The 21,371-nt window shown below is 35.6% G+C and overlaps 1 protein-coding gene across 3 annotated transcripts in view; it reads right to left on the bottom strand.

Annotated features, from left to right (window-relative positions):
- The window catches only part of KCND2 (potassium voltage-gated channel subfamily D member 2), a 265,445-nt gene that overhangs the window by 134,312 nt on the left and 109,762 nt on the right, over positions 1-21,371 (bottom strand). The window lies entirely within an intron of this gene.

Below are 21,371 nucleotides of genomic sequence, written 5' to 3'. Positions count from 1 at the left end.
GTCCTTTCCATTAACATACTAAGTGAGTATAATTACCCAAATCAAGACAACACAACTTATTTGCAATGAACTTTCCAAATTAAAATCATTTGACTACTAACACAAATGAGATTCTGTTCATGAAAGGATCATTATAATCAAGCAAAAACTATTACTTTAAACTACCATGAACCCTTAGAACAATGACCTGAGTTTGAAGGAGATGTTCTTTGTAATATTGAAACCACTAAACCACTAACTCTGATTAGATGGTTTTCCGTTTAGAAAGATGTTACTCAATAGCATGGATCCAAATCCACATTATATTCACTGTGAAATTTATTGGGTGCAAAGAGATTCTTAAGGTTGCCACTGAATTGAGTGAAAAAATGTGAATAACTTTTTAACTACAACTAAAAATTCCTTGGAAAACTGTCCTGAAAATTATGCATGAAGATTCAAAAACAGAAGCAGGAAATAGTATAGTCAAAGAGAGACAAATAAAGAAAAACCATGAGGTGTTGTCACAATCAAAAGAGAGAGAAACCTATGAGATCCATGTCTAGATCACTAAAAAACAAAGGACAGAATAACAGTAACTGAGAAACTATCCCTGAGCTGTTTTTCTCGTGGGCTTGTTATTGTAAAGTGATGGTTTGGATCTTTTTAAAAGAGAGAAGCAGAGACGCTCCATATGTATTTAGCTCAGTAAGAATGGTTTAAGACCATGCTTAACTGCTTTGTTAAATCCATATAAACTTCTAACAGGTGAAATCCCTGAGAATAAAGTCAGCTCTTAAATCTGAGAATGTTTCTAAAAACGGTTAAAAAAAGTAGAGCACTGAGGGAAGATTCTGTGAAAAAATACAGAACCTCTAAAAGGAAAAGCCAAACAGTTTTAACTTTTAAAATAATAATTGTGTAGTAAATAAAATCACAAATTTGTTAAAAAGCTATCATAAGTAACAAAATGCCAAATCCCAATGAACACTGCTGGATAAATTCAGGCTCAAGACTGCTATATTAAAGGCCTATTACAAAGATAATTTTTGATTTTGTTTTTGAAGGAAAAATTAGCATATATTTAGTTAAGATTGTTTTCTGAACATAATAGAGCAATGCTAAGGTTTTTAAATCTCATTTTTAAATCTCAGCTAAGGTTAGTGAGAAAGAAGAAGAAAAAGACTGTTAAAGTACGTAAGTCACAGACATGCAGAGAGAACCAGAAGTGCTTGGTTTAGGTTAATAACTTTATAGTTTGCTCGAATGGGACTTTATTAATTAGAAACAAGATCTTTGGTGTTCATTTTTAAATATGTTTCCATGATACAACTAGGTCAAATTGTCTTATTTTAATACAATGATTATGATGTGGTAGAGTACTGCACAAGCAAAAGAATAGTTTTGTTTCAACTAGTGGTTATGTTGAATGCATTTTAACATGAGCAAAAACAACATTAAAACTATTAAATCATTTCCCATTACAGCACAAATTTGCACAAAGCTAGCAATGGGACAACTCAGGAAACTAAAATTCATTCAGCAAGTCTTTGTGGGATCAGTCTCTGAGTCAGTTGCTCTCGTTCTCTACATGACCGATTTTTCAAGTAATAAGATTTAAAAATACCTACAAAAACATACTTGTAAAATTATAAAAGGTTCCCAAAAGGCTTAAATTAACTTATTTATGTTATATCTGGGTGTATCTACACAGACATTTATTGCCCTTGTACAAATTTGATAGCACCTGCAAGCTGCCTCCAACAGCAAATGTTAGAATGTAGTCAATGGTAGCTGTGCACAAGTAACAGTGGCTATCCAAGCATTTCAGCACAGTCCAGCAGCTCAAGAATTTGTCTGGCTTTACCACTAGTCCCTCACTGATGTCACTGCCCTGTGTGACACCCTGTGCGACACCCTGTGCCAGTTTTACTTCACCTCGACTGTTTCAATCACTCAGCTGAGAAGTGATGTTGTTCTGAGAACAAATCCTGCCTATCAGCTGCTTCCAAAGCTGTGGGGTGAGATTTTTTTTTACACCTACATATGAACTTAAAATAGGTTGAGAAAGATAAGAAACCATTGTGCTTTTTGTCAGCAAATGGAGTACCAGAACTGAAACACTACTGTTCTCAATTCTCTTAATTTTGAAGTGGTTAGGAATTACAGTACAAGCCAAACCAAATTAATAGCACTCCATGGAATAATGTCAACCATTTCTCCCCCATTATTTATAATCTAAATATGCACACTAATATTTTTCTAATTTTAATAACGATTGTTTCACATGGTCTTGAGGATGGCTTAATGCCTGGAAACTGTTTCACCGAGTTGCATACCATAATGATCTACTCTTTGGATAGTTTCCAGGACAAAGGCCATGAAGTATAATTAAAAGGAACTAATAATTAACACCCATAAAATGTAAGATCAAGGAAAGGAGTGATAAATTTAATTAAATACTACAAGTAGCTTTAGCACTTTTCCTCTGATGGGCTAAAATACCTGTTGTGGTGACTACTGGTGTATGCAAATATGCTAAGACAAAACCTGAAAAACGTGGCTCATTCTTTCCTTCACCTCACCAAAACCACAAAATCAGTACATCTGAATGAGCACTTAACTGTTCCATATTTTTTGCTACAGGCAACCTATTATCAGAACTGTAACAGTGCATTTTACATGGATACGTTTCAGAGACTGGTGTCACAGAAGCACAGAACCACAGAATAGTTGGGCTTGGATGGTTCAACCCTTCTGCTCACACAGAACCTAACAGCTAACCTACAGTTAGCTGCCCAAGATTATGGCCAGACAGTTTTTGGATGGAAACTACACAATCTTGCTGAACAACCTACTTCATTGCTCAAAAAAATTAAAAAATTTGCTTTAGTGTAAGCAAAATTTTTCATAATGCAACAGAAAGAGAAGAAAAGGAAACTTAAATCAACTAAACATGCTCCCATTTAATTGCTCATAAATTAAATATACTAGATGTACTCTGTCAAGCTGTTATCATTCTACTCATACTATATACGAACTTTCACTTAAATACATATATAGAGAGGCTTTGAGTGTGCATGTATGTCTTCAGTTACTACATGCACCAGCAGGCTAGCCAAATGATTTTGCTTTCACTTGCACCTAAATAGAGCAATTCTACTGAATTTCTCTCTTTAATAGAGATATGTGATGTGGTAAAGCTGAGAATAATGCCAGGCCTCCTTGTATTTAAATTAACACCTTAATGACCATCTATTTTTAATGACTATAAATAGTTAAAATACTAGCATATCATTTACTAAAGGTTACTTAAACACAGCATGGTAAATAATGCAGTAGAACACTCCAATGTCTAAAAGTATGCCAGGGTCACAAATAACAAAATAAGTATATTCTTTTAAAGTCTGTTTGTGATACAAACCTTGAGAAAACAATGAGAAATAGTATATTTATCTTTCTAGTACATCATTATGAATATGGTCCCTTCCTAAAAACATATTTATGAGGCAGGATTTATAATTGCAAATATTAAACGTAACGGCTTTCAAAATACGTAAATGACATCATCTGCCCTATTAATTTTGTGGGGCCTACAAGCCTTTTTGGAGGCATTTATAGTACATTTGTGTCTGTGAAACAAGAAAAATGTGAAGAAAATAATTAAAGGTGTTGCAAAGAACCATAAGCTCTGATTCCATATACATAGAAACTGTTGTCTTCTTGATATGCATTTAATCTTTCCTTCATATCTTCCACTACCTTAAAGGGTCTGCCATATAAATATTTCTAATGATCAGTCAATACTGACAGTGTTGTCATCAATCACTACAGAAAAAGTACTCTTTTACACAGTAATCACATAAATCCATCTTCCAAGATAATGCAATTCTTCCAGACACACCTCTTGATCTGTGGCAAGGTCATCTCATTTCTTGAAGCCTTCATGGAAAGACAGCAAATGTCAAAACTCAGAGATGGATGAATAGAAAAAAAATGTAGATTCGGTTCAATAAATTGTCAAAGTAAGCAAGCCTATCTCTTTATCAAGCAATGTATAAAAACCATTTTTAATGAATAGTCTGATGTTTGCTGATAATATCTAGTATTACTAATGCTTCCTCTACACAGGAATAAATCACAAATTCTCATTTGGAATATTGCCAGGAATTACTCAAAATTTGCCACAATGCTCTGGAATGGTATTTTCACTTTTAAAAATAATTCTTGGGAGAAATGTGTGTACTGGTTAACAAAAGTATCTGTGCATCATTTCTGACTACATGAAGGAGGGAATTACGTTCAAATGACCTTAAATTTACAGCTGCTGCTTCAGAGTCTAGGGCATAATTAGAAGTGTTACAGAATCACAGAATGGGCAAGGTTGGAAGGGACCACAGTGGATCTGCTGGTCCACTCTCCCTGCTCAAGCAGGGTCATCCCAGAGCTCATGGCACAGGATTGTGTCCAGACAGTTCTGGAAAATCTCCAGTGAGGGAGACTCCACAGCCTCTCTGGGCAACCTGTTCCAGTGCTCAGTCACTGCACAGTAAAGAAGTTCTTCCTCATATTCACGTGTAACTTCTCATGCTTCCCATGTTTCTGTCCTTTGCCTCTTGTTGTATTGCTTGGCACCAAGCAGAGCCCAGCTCCATCTTCTTGACACCCTCCCTTCAGGTACTTACAGACATTGATGACATCCCCTCTCACTGTCTCCTCCCAAGGCTGAACAGGCCCAGCTCCCACTGTCTAATATTAGTAATAGACAAAACTTTAGGACATTTAGGGCAAATTCTTGTGTGCCTTTTCTTTTAAGATTTTCTTATCTTCTTTTGAGCACAAGATACAGTCTTTACACAGCATTTTGCCTTTATGTTTCTATATCAGGACTGTGGGTTTTTAGGTAAAAAAAATACTGAAAGCAAAACAGAACAAAAATATTTCATTGATTGCTGTTGTTTTTCTTCCTTAAAAGTCAAGAGAAAAAATCCAATATGGAGAAATTATTTCTGATTTACAAGAGAAATTGTCCACCAATTAGAATTATTTCAGCTGATGAAAAAACAAGGAATAATAAAAAGACATTGATTTATGAAATGATGCAATGTATAAAAGAACAATTTCCTTCTAATATGTTGTGCACACTTCTGAATTCACAGGTCACCTCAGTTTATCAATCAAGAACACATCTACAGTGACATAAAGAGACATAAGTAAGTAGTAATAGTCATCTTGGAAAAACCAATTGTTACTTAAATAGAGTTTAACGGCCAATCTGTAATCATGTACTGGGGAAGGAGCTGTTGGCTCCTTGAAATGACTCTAAAGTTGAAGATAAGAGTCACTCAGAGCAGAAGATGACAGAAAACAGAAAAGGAGCGAACTTGCAAATTATATCTAAGGGGGCAAGTGTCTGACTGGAGAGAAAAACTATTTTTTAACTTTAGCCATTAACATGAAAGGGCTAAAAATCATCACAAGTTCTAAAAAACAAATAAAAAGAAGAACCATTTCATTCACTTAGGGAAACTAAGGTAGATTCAGATGAATGTTAGTGCAAAACACAGGAATGTAATAAACTTCATATTTCCCTATGACAACCAAACATTTGCCAATATTTCACAAGAGGTTTTTGCAGCATAGTTGAACAATGTTACTGGTAATCAATATGACATGGTTATTGTCTGGAGAAATACCAACCAGTTAATAGTCTGGAAATAAAGCCCACATACTTAAAGCATTTACTTTGAGATAGCACAAAGTAAAAACAAATGCATAAAGCACATATACAAGCTGAACAGGAACCTGTGATCCTGTTACATGAGAGGTGTTCTGGAACATTTAAATGCCTTCACTGCAATATTTCCTTCATAACATTATATCTTATCTATACTGCAGTAGCGAAGAAGTATTCACTGCCAGACAGCTTGATTCAAATTAGGAATGCAGTAAGGCAAACTCATCTGAATTCCAAATAGTTTAAATTGATATATACAAGAGAAGGCAGGTTCTGTGTCTGTGTCACAAGACAGAAATCAAGAAAATAGATTCAGACCTTACTCTACCACAGTTTTCCTCTGTGACCTTGAGGAAAGAATTACAACCAAACTGTTGAAGGTAAAGAGCTGAAGAATCTCAAATATAGTTTCTAGACAGGTCAAAATAAACAAAATCAGATTTCTTTTTCAGCAGAATGCCATTAAATCCATTGCTGCATGACAATGTGCATGCAGAAGGTGACACTGGATCAAAAACTGACCAGGTGAATTCCAGTAAGGAACATGTTACAAAGACTATGAAAATCTGGAGCTAAAAGTCTGTGACAGACTGCTGCTGTTTTGAAAGGCATCCCATGGAAGATACTACAGCATACTGACCCTACTCTGACACTCTGGTCCAAGTCATGGATGAATGTAAGATGTCAGAATACTTTGGTGTGGCCATTTTTGGGATTTGTACATGAATTTTTAACTTTCTGCCTTGGGAAGTGTTTTTACTGTACATACTACTCATCTGTTTGAGAAGCTGGGTAAATATTGATGTAGCTGCCTCACAGTGAGTATTATGTTGCCACAGTTTCATTGTTGCTACTGCAGTTAATGTAAAGCTGGTTTATACATACATTAGTTGTTATTCAGTATAGAAATGGCTTTAGATATTTGTGATGTACTTGAACAAATTAATAATGAACTTTAATGTTAGAATACAAAATACATTTTGGGATGAGTTACAGAAGCTGTAACTCTTGGTGCAAACACAGCTGCCTCATATGAGCATAAGTCACAACAAAGTGAAGGGGATACCCTGCCACCTTGTGCCAAAGGGTTGGAGCAAAGACAGGGACTGTTAATGTCAAAAAGCTGATGCAGCATAAAATATATTGCCATAGAAATTCACTACTCTATCAAAGTTCCATAACCCACTGATTTTCAAAAATAAAATTCATCCAGGAACATTGTCATATTACTATGATTTAACAAGATATACTGAATTAGCTGAGCAATTTTAAATTTTTCTTCACTCAGTCTTAGCCAGTGACAAATATCAGTTAATATTATTTAGGCTAGCCTGAAATGATTGAAGTTCGAGCTAAGCTGATGAATGGTTACATGTTGAATGGTAGTAATCTAATTGTGTGTCTGAGTTCCCAAGTTCCTAAGTCTGCTTAAGTCACTTTGGAAAATTGGATTTTGCTAGTCATTTATAACAAGATTTTTCAAGGTATTTAGATATTTTGCTCTCATCAAAATCAGTGGGAGATAGATGTCACAGTGCCTTTAAAAATCTTGTTTGTAAAGCCCTGTACTGCTGAGCAGAGAAAATAGAAAACTAGACCTGCACCTGTAAGTTGTTTTTGGACAATGACTGATTCCTGGGCACAGGAACACAGTGATGACTGACTGAGGACAGACAGACACAAAAGGACTCCCTGTGTACTCGTATAGAACCTCAGAGCAGGATCAGGCTGCAAATACACGTGTTAAGGGAAAGGTTGAGAAGGAGAGGATGAATTGCAATAATAAGATAATACTTAGCTAAGGCTGATTCTAAAGAAAACTTTAATGGTTCTGAAGCAGTTGAAAGTTAAAATATACCAATAATTATGTATGCCAGCATTTTTTTCAAGGCAATGGTAGCCAGTTGGTTTCTTGGCATCGTAGCAGACATTAACAAAAAAGATATTTCCTGTATTTTGTGTTTCAGTATTTGAAGAAATTCCAAAGTCACGACAGAGGTGGGCTATGGTCCCCTTTTGCCCTGTTCAGATGGTGACTGGAGAATCTGACAGTGATTGGAAGACTGAAGGAGTCTCTGTGGCATTCCTGAACCGCAGAGGTCAAAGAGGAAAGCCACAGACCAAGGAAGGGATGGGTGACAACGCTAGCTGGTGTCTGCAGCAAATAAAAGCTAAAATGAACAAATCCAAGAAATAAAACAGTAATGAAGATATTTCCTTCTGAGCTATATGAAGAAAAAAGACATGAATTTTTAATGTACTGACCTCTGCCACTGAAAGTTATCCTTTACTTTTCTCGGTAGCTTAACTTAGAAGTGAGTGGGAGTTATACACCTGTTATATGTGAGAAAAGAGGGTGGCCATAAATCACCTCCCTTTAGAGGTACTTTTAAAACACTGTCTGAGATGTAAAGTGCAGCCCCACTTTTTCAAATGCTTAGTGTGCTTGCAAATGTCTACAGTGTATTCCCTCTATTAGCTACTTAATAGCAATTGCTTCGGAACAACCCAATAAAGCTAAATATAAAACAATTGGTCTATTTAAGCCATAAATAAAGATGAATGTGCCAGAATTAGTCTTTTCCTAAATTTGCTACCCTTCCCAGTCTTTCAGAAGAACTGAGAGATGAGCAGGGAGCACTGGTTGAGCCTCACTGCAGAAGTGACAACCCTAGCTAGTGTTACACAGCATCCCAACATAAACTTTGAATTAACCCCAACATTTTTGAAATGTAAAGAACACAGAAAAGGGCAAAAGACATTGTCAATTTTTTATCTCCAGTGTTGTATGTGTATGTGTTGCAGGTTTGAGGAACTTCACATAATAAAAATATAATTCCTTCATGGTGGAATTGATTCCTATCTAGGATGTTGGAAGAGTTGCACATCTCAAAATACTCAAGAAATGATACTAACAAAATTTTGAAAAGGTAAATATTACAGAGTGTTCAGAAATTAAACTATGATCTACAGGAGGTGTGCTATTCTTTTTCTCCCCACAGTATCTAAATAATCTTGCAACCTGTTATGGAACCTTACCCTTAATTATGATATTCTTGAAAAGTGACTGGTACAGGAATCATATTCAATTAGAAGAAAGACAATCTCAGAAACATTTAAAAGGAAACAAAAATATTAATGGTAAAGGACTTCCATTTTTACTCATCTATTTAACACAAAGTAGTAAATGAAGAGACAAACTCCCACTGATTTATAGATCTTTTATCTGTTAAAATGTTCCAAGATTTAGAATAGCAATTCAGACATGGTAATTAAATGTTTTTCTTCCCTTCCTATATCCTTATAGATGAGAATTCTTAGGTAAAGTGAACATTATAATGCTTATATGCATGCTTAGTATTTCATTGATGTGTGAATAGAATTTCTTGTGTGTATTAGTATGATGGAGGCTATGTCATTGGATGCTTCTTATATGGAAGTCACCATCTAATAGATACAGTGTAACATTTCATTAAGTCAGATATTAATGTTCAGCAGTCACAATTTGGAAAAGATTTTCAGATTTCAGTTCCCCCTAAGATGCCAGGATGCACAATTCCTTGGAAAAATCTGTTTGTTCCTATCAGACTGACAAATATTAGACTTATAATAAGCAGAAAATTGAAGGAAACTCCTCAAAGTATCCACAGCTTTTCACAACTGTATCATTTCCTCATGGCCCACTAATAACCACCCTAAGCGTTGCTATCACTTCAGTCTCTATCACACAGCAAAGATGACTAGTGAGATGGCAAAAAAAAGTCTTGAACCCTTTTATGGATTTGTAGATTTTTTTACTCTAAGGTAGTCAGTCTGGTTCTTGAATTTATCATGCAAACATTATTCTCAGAGATGTCTGCAAATGAGTAAAATGCTGCTTGTCTCTGGGGTTCAGCTGATGTCCTTAGCACAGCAGCTTATGAAACTCTTTGCTTCCAGGCAGAATTCCTTGGAATTCAGGATATTCTGATAGCGCTAATTTTTCCAGCTCTCCTGTTGTAGCACAGAATAACTGTGGCTTTCTACTTTTCATGCAACCAGCAATATTAAAAATTTGTTAAGCATAAAGGTACTATAGTTGTAGGGCTTCCATTAGGCAAATAAAGACATTTAGTCCTACTTTCCAATGTCCTGTGCTTTTACACATCCATCCATCCATCCATCCATCTATCTATCTATCCATCCATCCATCCATCCATCCATCCATCCATCTATCCATCCTTCAATTCTTCTGTTTCATTAAGAGGCAGATTGTAATATAATACTATGTTGGGAGTTGTGAGAAATTAAACAGGCGTGGAATTTAATGTGAATTTTAATGTCTCTGGATATTTCTGTGTAAGAATTTCTGTGCAGCTATTTTTGCCTATTTTACAGGCAGTTGGGGGAAGTCTTCTCATTTCATGCGCCTAGAAATCGATGGACATTGTGTGGCAAAAAGTGCACTTAGCTTGCTCTCATGCTGCAACCTGCAACACAGACACAGTTTTGTGCTATGATGTAAAAGAAAGATAATGTAATTTTAAGAAAAAAAGTTTGAAACTATCACATCGCAGTATTTTAGCTATCACTGAGCATATGTTACATAATTTCTGCAAAGTTTCATGGAATCTAAAACATTCTAATGATGATTGCATTTACACTAATTATGTAATTACACCAATTGCACAAATAGAAGGCAATACATACTGACTGAAACCAACAACTAATTACCAAAATAAAAACAACATGAACCCAAGCTGGAAGAAAAACTCAAAAGAAGCTAGGTGTTTATTCTTCAAGTATGTGCAACAAACAAATACAGTCTCTCTAGTTCTTTTCCCTTTCTGTCTCTGCCCAAAAAAGAACTCCTCCACTTAGACACAATCTCAGGAAAATTTCCATGTAAGTCTCCCAAATGCTTGTTCTATATAACAAAGCCAAACTTGAAAAGATGCCTAAGTGTTAACCAAAATAAGAGTTGAATTACATTCAGTATAGACACTCAATTGAATTACATGACTGCAATATTGTTTTGCAAATATCTTAGTGCAAAAATCCCTCCAGGAAAGCATGGATATCTGTTACTGGGGTATGAATCAGTGTAAGGCCAGACCCCATGATTGTGAAGATTTATCAGTTCAGCAGGACCTGGAAGCTACTCCTTCCAGGTTTTTTTTCAGGTGCCATCTGTACCATGAATACATAAGAGTGTTGTCACTTTCCATCGGTGAAGCCTTATTCAATTTGTTGTTTTTCTTACATCTCTTGTTAGTGTATGTGGGATGTTGTGTTTCAAGAATTCCATGTAAACATACCAGTAAACATTTAAATAAGAAAAATGACTAATCAAATACTTCAATTTAACCTTAATTCATCATTCAACTAAAGGTCATATTTCCCACACAAAATCAACCTCAGAATTGTTTCACTGTATGTAGGTAATGTAAGCCAATTTACAATCCTTTCCAATGTGTTTTCCTCCTGGTAGAACCCCTACCCATTTTTTTGGTGCCTGATGGACTTAGAACTTCTGTTTCTGTAAGAGAAAAACCCCAATCTGCATTAAGAAAGTATGTCAGTGCTGTCGTGATGTATATATTCCAGTGTCATTACAACTAAGATTTTGGCTTAATGTGTCCTATTTGAGGAATTACTTGTAGTGAGTTAAACATACTTTTTCCTCCCTTTCTCCAGAACAAAGACTACTACTGAATTTGGATTGATGTAGGGAAATGAAAATTATTCTCTTCACTAAGTCATCTCTCTGCCTTGACAGCTTACAGATTGTTCCAATAAAAATTGGTGATACTTGTTCAGGAACATGTTAGACAGAATGCTTGAAGTCTGTGGACCCCTCGTTCAGAACACAGTTTCCCATGCCAGTGTAAGACAGTGACTTTTTTCCATGTCTTTTGGCTGTACAGGCAACACAGGGCACAAAGAGATCACTTTTAAGCTATATTGTCCATAACAGTTTAAAGAAAGAAACCGCAATTCATGGTGAAATATGATTTATCTATTCCAAATTACTTATAGTTTCAAGGTTTCTTTTCTTAAGGAATTTCATGCATACATGTGTCATGACAGTGAGTCCTTAAAATACAGATTCATACTTTCTTTTATTTTTTTTCTGTACTAAGAAATATTAGCATACTCTTAAGGACACATATTGTTAGCTTTTAAAAGAGCTGTGGAAGTTTTAATTAGGGCACTTAATGGCATTTGCTAGCAACATTTAACTGTAATCAACAACTTGTCAACATGATCTACCATTTCTTATTTTCAAGTGACTATGGGAGAAAGAAGTGAAAATACCACTAAACGAACTGCTAAAGGATTTGCCATTAGTTCATGCAGGTTAAGAAACCACTCTAATGAACAACCAGATTTTCAGGTTTCCTTTGAGTTCATTTCGGGAAATTGTATTTTTAAGTAGGGAGAATGGATTTCTAAACTTCAGGGTTTGTATGAGGGTCTTATTCTGTCTTTTCTGTGAAACATTGAAACATATTTAAATTAAATCTTGAAAGCTGTGCAATTTTGGCTAAAGATTTGCATTTGACTAATGATTTAATTTTTGCAGTAGAAACAACAGTTGCAATGTACATGAACAACTTTTTAAAATTATTATCATTTTTATTTCATTATTACTGGAACACTTGGAGATTTTAACTAACCTGAGTGATCAATTTTTTGTGTCTTTTTCTTTTGGAGATATATTGCCTGCATTCATTTAAGAAATGTTCTCTCCTTCTCTGCTTTCTGTAAAGTCCACTGAGGGAAAACAGATTATCAAGTAGGAAATTCAAAAGAGAGGGAGTGGAACTATAAATTGAGCAATTAAGGAAAGATCATTATCAAGTGTTTATTACAACAGCTGAAGATGAATTAAGTTGTCTAGAAATTTTAAAGAATTATAATCCAGTGGTGACATCCTCATACTGCAGAAAACTATCAAAGCCAAGACAGAAGGTATACTAGGGTAGATAATATAAAAATGGGGAATAGCGGAGTTCAAGCCATCACAGACAGACAAATTGGATAATGTCTTAGGTAACTCCTTCTGCAGAATAAAAAATAAAGTTTGATGGTCATTATAAAAAATAATTAAATTGACTACTTTGAAGCATATAGTTTTGGAATAAACAAAACACTACCTATGCATGAAGAGATGAACTCCATTTGAAAGTATCAAGAAATTTTATTGGGATTTTAAGTGTTTGCTAAAGCTCCAGGGAATGTATTTTCAATGACAAGAATAATGGATACCATAGTATAGTCCCTAACCAAAGAACCTTCTTATTTCATGTTATAATACTAAGGAACAGATTCACCTTATTTGCACTACACGAAAAACTTATCTTCCATGTATTTCCTGTTTCTAACCAAAGGAAAGACATAGGAACCCCTAGATGACCATGCTATCTAGGCTCCACTGTATCTCAATGGAGCTAAATGGGAAAAATTCTAGATCCATGGACTTTTCTGCTTTGAAATATAATTTGACATAGCTATGCTTCAGTTGTCTGTCTACTTATAAAACCATGAGATGTTCTTATCCCTAATTTACAAGGAATAACCATACACTTTAGAAGTGGATTAAGGTAAAGCACGTTAAGAGCTTGATGTCAAGTTTTTAAGCAATAGTTGCCCTAAAGAGCCTCAAGAGACAAATTTACACTAATGCAAAGATTTTATCAAGACCGCAGGTGATCTGATTGTGCAAATTACCATGCATCAGCTGATTTTGGATAGCTGTCTGTTCATACGGTCTTACCTCAGGACACAGTTTGGCAAACTTCTTGACGTAAGTAATCACAGGAAGAATTTTAAGCACATGCTTGAATCCTTCTGAGACTCAATACAATTTGAAGTTCAAAGTTAAGCATATGCTTAAATATTTTCTTGAATATGCATGAGCTGCTCAGCTGGGTTGTTCAGTGAACATGCCTCCTCTTAAAATTGTTTGCTAGAATATTTTCAGAAAGTGAATCCACTGGGGCCACAGACACAGCCAAGTTTTTTTGGTTTTTTTTGTTTTTTTTTTTTTTGTTCAAATAAATGCTCATGAATATGTTTTGCTGTATTTGCTTAGCATTTCTTAAGGGAATAATATCTGCCAACTGGCCTTGCCATGAATAAAAAAGTAACTAGATGCTAAATGTCAATATATATCACTCTCTCCAGACTACGCTTGTCAATGAAATTAAAAGGTAAATTATTGAACATCTGGCTAGAACTATATTTCAAGAAGTCTGTTCTAGTTCAAGACAGAAAATCAGAGAATGTCTCACCTCTACTTCTACATCTGCTGTATTTAACAGCTGCCTATTCCCAAAAACTTTGATTGAGCTGGGAACTTAAGAGGGCATTTGAAGATTCAGCTTATGTGAAAAGAGTGGTTGCAGGGCTACAAGTCACAGCCAAGAATGAGGGTTTCCATGGCTCAGCATTTGCACATGTTGGTTGCAGTGACCTGTGCCTGTGCTACAGAGATCAAGTGAGCTACAGAGGAGAAAGGAACCACAGTGCAGCTTCAAACCTGCAGCAAACATAGGACTGACATAAATTCCAAAACTATATTGTTATGAATTTCTAAGTCAAAGGTGTTAACTATTTCTTTCTTGTGCATATACTGTAAGGTAACAGTGTACATAATACAAGACTTCATATGTCAATGTCATGTCTTTCACATCAGAAGTTAGGTTGGGCTGATGTTCATGAAGTCTTTATTAGGAAGTACCTACACAGGTACAGGATGGAAAAATGTCAGATACTTAACACTTACCATAATATTTAGGAAAATAAGAATTGAATAATTTATATAACTTAATAAACATAGTTTTTAAAAAGTAGTATTTCCATTTAAAGGGTGATCTCTTAATTTTGGGTACATTTAAACTCCTGGATGTCCCAGAGCATGAAATCCCATAATGGACAAATCTATACTGGGAGAAAATAGCATCAGTTTGTACTGAAGTGTTGTGCAATTCATTGCACATTCACTATTCCTAATTGCTGTACACGAATCTCGTTATTCTTGATCTTATTATTCTGCCTAGAATATACCAATTAATTATCCAAAACCCATTAAGGAACACTGTTCATCATGATACTTAAAATAAAATTATATGAACAATATGATAAAGTTTAAGCTTCTTATTCTTACGGTAGGTCTTGAAAGTTAGCGTAGTGAATCAAAAAAAGGGGAGCAGGGAAACAGGAACTCTAGCCTGAGTTTGCTCTTAAACTTTAGTACATAACGCTGTAATCAGCATTAAGATGAAGTAGAAGAGAGTGATTTGTTCTTAAGTGTTAGTGAACTATTCTGACACTGAGTATAAAGGTAAAAGATTATGAGACTTACTGAAATGCACTGCCAGTCATGTGAGTTATGATGTACCTGTAAAGTATATTTATGAGTAAACAGATCTGCTAATTAGAGCTAATTGTGTCAGATGACTGGCCAACAAGCATACTTAATCTAAGGTCTCTGATTCCATTGGGGAAGGTATTGCTGAGCAATGAGGTGAAAATTTTAAATAAACCTCAGAATGGAAGGCCGATAAGTGGTAAAGTGTGAAGATGTATTCGACTTCTACATGGTTGAAAGCACATAAGTCTTAGAGATTTGACAGAAATTTAGATGATAGAGAAAAACAGAGACAGGTGAATGCAGTGCTGGAAAAATTGTGCTGGTTGATCTGTGGTATATATAGGTAAAAATGAGTGATTTATAGTTTTTACATCCAAAACAATTGTTACATGCTTACTAATATTCCATTTGCAACCCTCTGACTTTAGAACATACGAACAGATACTCAAAATGTCTACATTTAGATATAAATAAGGAAACTGGGTACATATATAATTCTTTTCGTGGATGAAGAAATAGAAACTGTTTTGAAAATCCTGCTTTCTGCTATCATTGCAGGTAGGGAAAGATGACTGTCATAAAGTGGTGTGGTTGCCACCAGTGATCAAACACCTATCCAGTTAATGTAAGGGGCTTCCAAACTGCGCTTGCTTATTGATGTTCAGGCTCTGAATTGCAACAAAAAGCCTAGACGGCTGTTAAAACATTGAAAGGAATGCTTACAGCCCTATGATTCAGACTCCTTTTCCTGAGAATAAACAGGCCATTCTGTGGAGAGCAAAGCCATCAGCAAACACTTGAAATTTATCAAATACTTTTCTACAGCTTATTCCTCCACTTCACTAATTGCTGCAGCTGCTGCTACAAAACCATTTCAATTACAGCTGAAAGAAGAGGTGGCCTATGCAAATCTTACAGGGAAAAAAGACCCTTGTGATACTCATCTCTGCTGTGGTCCAACACATGAATGTCTGTGTGACTTCCTTCCACAGTCATTGCTGATTGACATTCTGGCTATGGCACGAATAGAAAAACTTCCATTATCTTTAAAGAATATGTTTTCGCCTTTTGCTTTTTACATTATGTAATTGCAGAGCTTCATTGTAGGAGTGAGAGTTGTGTATCTTTCTTCTCTGTTACAATAAATTTAAACTCAAAGAAGATAACCATAAGAAGCCTTAATTCTAAGTGTCACTAGAAAACAGAAACCAAAATGGAATGTGGACAGGTTTGATCAATTTCAGTTGAAGGAATCAGTAAGCATATATAACAAACCAAGAATGTGCTGTGGTCTTGCCTAATTTGTTCTATGCTGGGACAGAGTCTGAATCACACATTCTGGGAGGTTCATGGAATTTCATAAGATTTGCTTTGCAATGACCCAAGTGGTACAACTTAAGATTTCATAAGCATGAGGAAACCTATACTATCTCAGGTCCAAACTGTTTTCTGTATTTCAGGTGTCAGGAATATTTCTAGTCAGGTGGGACTATGAGGTAGATGAGATGTGTTAGTTTTCTCTCTGCTTACGGCACATGCGCCATGAACAGTATTTTCTGAAAGAACCATCAGCAAGGAGGAGGCAGCTACCCATTTTCTTTGTCCTAGGTTAGGAAGAAGACACTAAAACTTGCAAGGAATTGTTCTTTTCCTGGAGGCAACTTATGAGAAGCTTTGGTAGCGCTCACTGGCACACATTACCTACAGCACAGGTTCCCCCATGAGTCTCTGGTGATCCAAGAGGAAAGTCTCTCTGGGCTTTTAAGGAGGTGGTGTGAAAGATATTGCTGTCCAAGCAGTCAGTGGGTAAGGTTGGTGTTTAGATAGGTTTAAAGAGGAGGAAGGTTTCATAAACATTTTATTTCAGACTTACTTACTAGAACTTTCCATATTTCAGTTACCTCATTGCAGTTTATTTTCTAATAAAATATGGATTTAAGAAACAATTCTACTGGGTTTTGTTTGAACAGGTATTTGCACCACAAAGCCGTGGTTATCCAAGAGTTGTCAAAAGGTCCATTTTTCACAAATATTCCTGAGAGAAAAAATATTAGGACCTTTCATCTCCCTTTTCACCCATCTGAAACAAGAATCTGTGGCTTGCTGCTTCCAGATGAGTACCCTGGCAGCTGCCTTTTCTGCATTTTGTCTTGCAATGCAATCTTTGCATTTCATATCCTTCTGCAGGGTAACCTCAGGGATAGAGGTAACAAATGGTTGAGATCCATCTTAGCCCTCTTTAAACCTAGTTCACAAGCACAGGAAGGAGAAAGTATATATCTTGTATTTTAAACTCACCCAGACTGGAATTATTATCTTTTTAACATCCAGATAAAATCTTGTAATATCTTTTTACAGATTTTTGATACAAATGTCTGAAAATGGCCTCTTATGTTTCACTAAAATGTTTTCAGACTTTTAAAAAACTTTCTATGCATTCTGTGAATAGGAAAGAAATTTTGATAGACTTCTAGGTAATGCCTTGATTCTAAACATTATTGTTATTTCATGTCAAAATATTTCTCCTTTCCTTCTCTCCCTTCTCCTCTTTCCTTGTCTTTGATGTCTTCTTCTTAAAAACAAGCCCCACCAAAACCCTAAAGCAACACTTTTCCACACTTTTAATATGTCATATTTTTATTCCAGTCAAGAAAAATAGCACTTATTTGTCCATCTGCCAAGATCAAATACCTTTATCTCATTTTAAATCAGACTGTCACAGGAAAATAAAGATGTCTTTTTTCAGGAGTATGGCAGGTAGATTGATAAAAGATTGTGAAGCATTGACATGCTGTATTGATCCTTCAACAGTACTAAGTAGAAAGAGAGGATTTAGCTTGTTTTGAGATGAAATAGCAAAGCAAAATTGGTAAAGGAGTCTGTTTTTTGATCTGGAATAACATAATTAAAAATTATTGCATAGCTGTTTTTATTAGTCTGCTTTCCTTCTTTCTATTTTTCATTTTATGACTTGGAAAATAATTTTAGTGATATGTTAAAAACTTTCATATAACTCAGAACTCACATGAAATCAGATAGTAACCAGGAGTCTCTGGACATTTGCAGTACTCAACAAATTGATTTTGTCTGAATAAATGTCTAACTTGAAGCACCTTAGGGTGAATGGAATGACAATGACCTCTGTAGTGCATGGGAACAGAATTCAGTTTTCTAACATTTCCAAAGCTGTATCATACTGTTGTTTGCCTGCTTTTTGTTCTATCATCCAGTTTCATAAATATTTTTTTAAATAGAACACAGTAAGTAAAAAAACCCAAACCAGCTACAGCTATGTATGTTTATGGAGATCAAGATACAAAATTGCATTTGTGAAATTCCAATAGCAGCAAAAAAGTTCTATAATAGAACTGAATTTAGATATTGAGCTATGATTTATAAATATAATTAAACATTAAACCTTTGCCACAGATATGTTCATTAAATAAGACATTTTTGTATGCTGTGCACTTATTTGTAAGGGGTTCACCTTATTTTTGTACCATTTTATTTTATACTTTGGCTATTTACATAATATCTAGTGCTGCTTTATTTAATTTATTTTATTTTAAATCCATGAAGCACTCTGATGAACTGTGTTCCATATATAAATTAAATCCTGTGTATATAATGCCTGAAGTGGTGAGAGCCATTCCTCACATCAGACAACTAATGAGACACCTTGAGTGAAAGACTGCCATTATCTTTCAGAAGAGTTGTATTGGGCTCTTTTTCTTTAAAAAATCATGTACTTAAAAAAGACAGAAATTATGATGTCTGATTTTACAGGAGCTGCTAACAGAACTGAAATAAAACATCTGATGCAATAACAAAACCACAATGTGATTATACAGCAGTTTAATGTATTTTAGTGTGTAACACACATCTGATAAATTATTTGAAGATTAATAACCACGTCTTCTTTATAACAGGGGTATGACAGAGATGAAACACTGAGCTCCACAAATGAAAGATTCGTTTACTTCTCTGCTCTATACCTGCTCAACACCTAAAGGATTTACAGAGTGAAGTGCAGAATCACTCAAAGCCAAATAAATTGGTGAAGTACTCTTTAAACAAAGTGGTCTATTCTCTCTTAAAGTTTGTACACAAATAATTACAGAAGGTAGAATACAATACATCAGATTTGGTACAGATGGAGTTCTGAATCTCGTGTGATCTGAAGCTGAGTCAAAGTACCATGACTGTCTTTGGAAAAGGATTGCAGAATTATTGTACTCAAAAATAATTGAAATAATACCATTATATAGTATATCTTATTATATGTAAAGCTCATTGTTTCATCCGAAATGTACTGATCATATTTGTTTGTTCCCTTTTCCCTTCACTTTAGTAATTAGTGGAACTTAAATGATGCCAAAATGTTTAAAATATTGAATCATAGAACCATAGAATATCAGGTTGGAAGGGACTTCAAGGTTCAACCCTTCCTGGCAAAAGCATGGCCTAGACAAGATAGCCCAGCAGTCTGTAAAGCTGAATCTTTAAAGTGTCCAATGTTGGGTAATCCACCACATCTAGCTATGAGCAATTTCATGCCAGGTGAAGAAATTATTGTATAAAAGTATTCAGTATCACACACTAATGTACCGAACCATCTTGCAAAGCCAATTCATCATCATTATTCACCTTTGCTGATGCAGTTACAGAATACACTGAACCTTTGTGCAATAGCAAACTCCCACTCCTTTGCTGAGGTGTTACTGCTTCACGTTTGAGATTTGACAATAAACTTGAGCATCTGAGTCTGTAACAGAGATGTTGTGCTGTTTTTCTGTACTATAAAATCTCTAGCATGTTTCTCAGGTACCAGGGTCTAAAATCAATATCAGATGTTAAGAAAGAACAATATACGATTAGAAATTGCATTTGTCAAACATTAAAAGAGAGGATAAACAGCAAATTATTACGATTAAGCAGAATCTGAAGATACAACATCTTGCCAGTATAGAAGCTTGCACAGTTAGTTAATGAGTTGCTATGTCTCAAACACTGGTAGATACTCAAATAGTTAAGCTAAAACAGGATATGGCTGTACAGAGGTAGGATAGGACCTTTTTGGGGCCCATTTCCCCATTCTGGTCCATGGTAACCACCCAGCATAAAGGACAGTGCAGGCGTGGTGTCAAGAGGCATGAACTGTGGGCTGAGGATCAGTCTAGTGGGGGATCAAGAATACCAAACACCCTCAAGGCTCTCTGAAGGATCCAGGAGAATGAACTCTGCATGCTAAGTCATTTGCATGCGAAGTTAAGGCAACTTGCTCCAGGGCAGGGAAAACTTCTTTTATTTCTCTCACTATTAGAAGATAGGACAAAACATATATTGATTTCCATGCCAAGTGGGTAGCTTTGAGACATGTTTTGGATCCTTCTGGCTTTTGCTATTCTTTTTTGATAATGAGCATCTATAAATCTTGGGTGTTCCGTTCTGTTTAGGAGTGGGATGCAACACATGTACTGGTGTGATGGACAGGATGCTGCTGTGGTTGAGACAGTGCGGGTGGGATGTGGCCACTCTACCATGAATAATGGGTGGGAAATGGTGGGAAGTATCCCTTAACTCTTAAGGTTAGCAGTAGGGAGGCATCTGAGTAGTGGTGAGTTGTGGTGACCCAAGAAAGTCAGTGCTTGACTGCTACACCATTTTGGAGAGATTTAGAGAATATGATGCCTGTACAACATCACTGGGCATGTAATAAGCAAATGGAAGTTCAATAGTGAAATGGGATTTCCATTTCTGTCTTTGCTGCTTTTTGCTTTACTTATAGAAGAATACATTTGCCTATGACTGCTACGATGAATTCCTATTTTAAACACACTATTTCAAAATACCTTTCCGTGAAGTTTCCTGTTGGTAAGGGAGGTTGCAGTTAAGGGCAAATTTCAGAGTCACTGTTTCGCTGACTGTGACATCTTTATCTCCAAGGTGATATCTTTACAGAAGGTCAACTTCCAGCTGAGATTTCTTTATACTTTTTAAGAACCCTGTGATCTTTTCTGTATTAAAGCAGCCTTTAAGGGACATGTGGGTTCCTTCTCTTCCTAAGGGGATTCAAAACACTTTCTGCAGCCTGTTTTCCTAGGTTTTTTTTCCAGTTTCATTACTGAGTATTAACGCGATCAGGTTCAGCCTGCTGTACAGCCACAGAGAAAGTGAAATCAGTGTTTCTTTGTAGAATTCCACTTTGGATGTCAAGTATTAGACAATTTGCAACTCTTGGGCACTAAAGTTGAGCTTTTTCTCCTTGATACCAGCAGAAGTAGTAGAAGCTGAATC

Source organism: Corvus hawaiiensis, chromosome 4 (assembly GCF_020740725.1).
Source record: "Corvus hawaiiensis isolate bCorHaw1 chromosome 4, bCorHaw1.pri.cur, whole genome shotgun sequence".
Classification (NCBI taxonomy): domain Eukaryota; kingdom Metazoa; phylum Chordata; class Aves; order Passeriformes; family Corvidae; genus Corvus; species Corvus hawaiiensis.
Note: the sequence above shows the minus strand (reverse complement) of the source record. Positions and strands in the feature narration are given on the sequence as shown.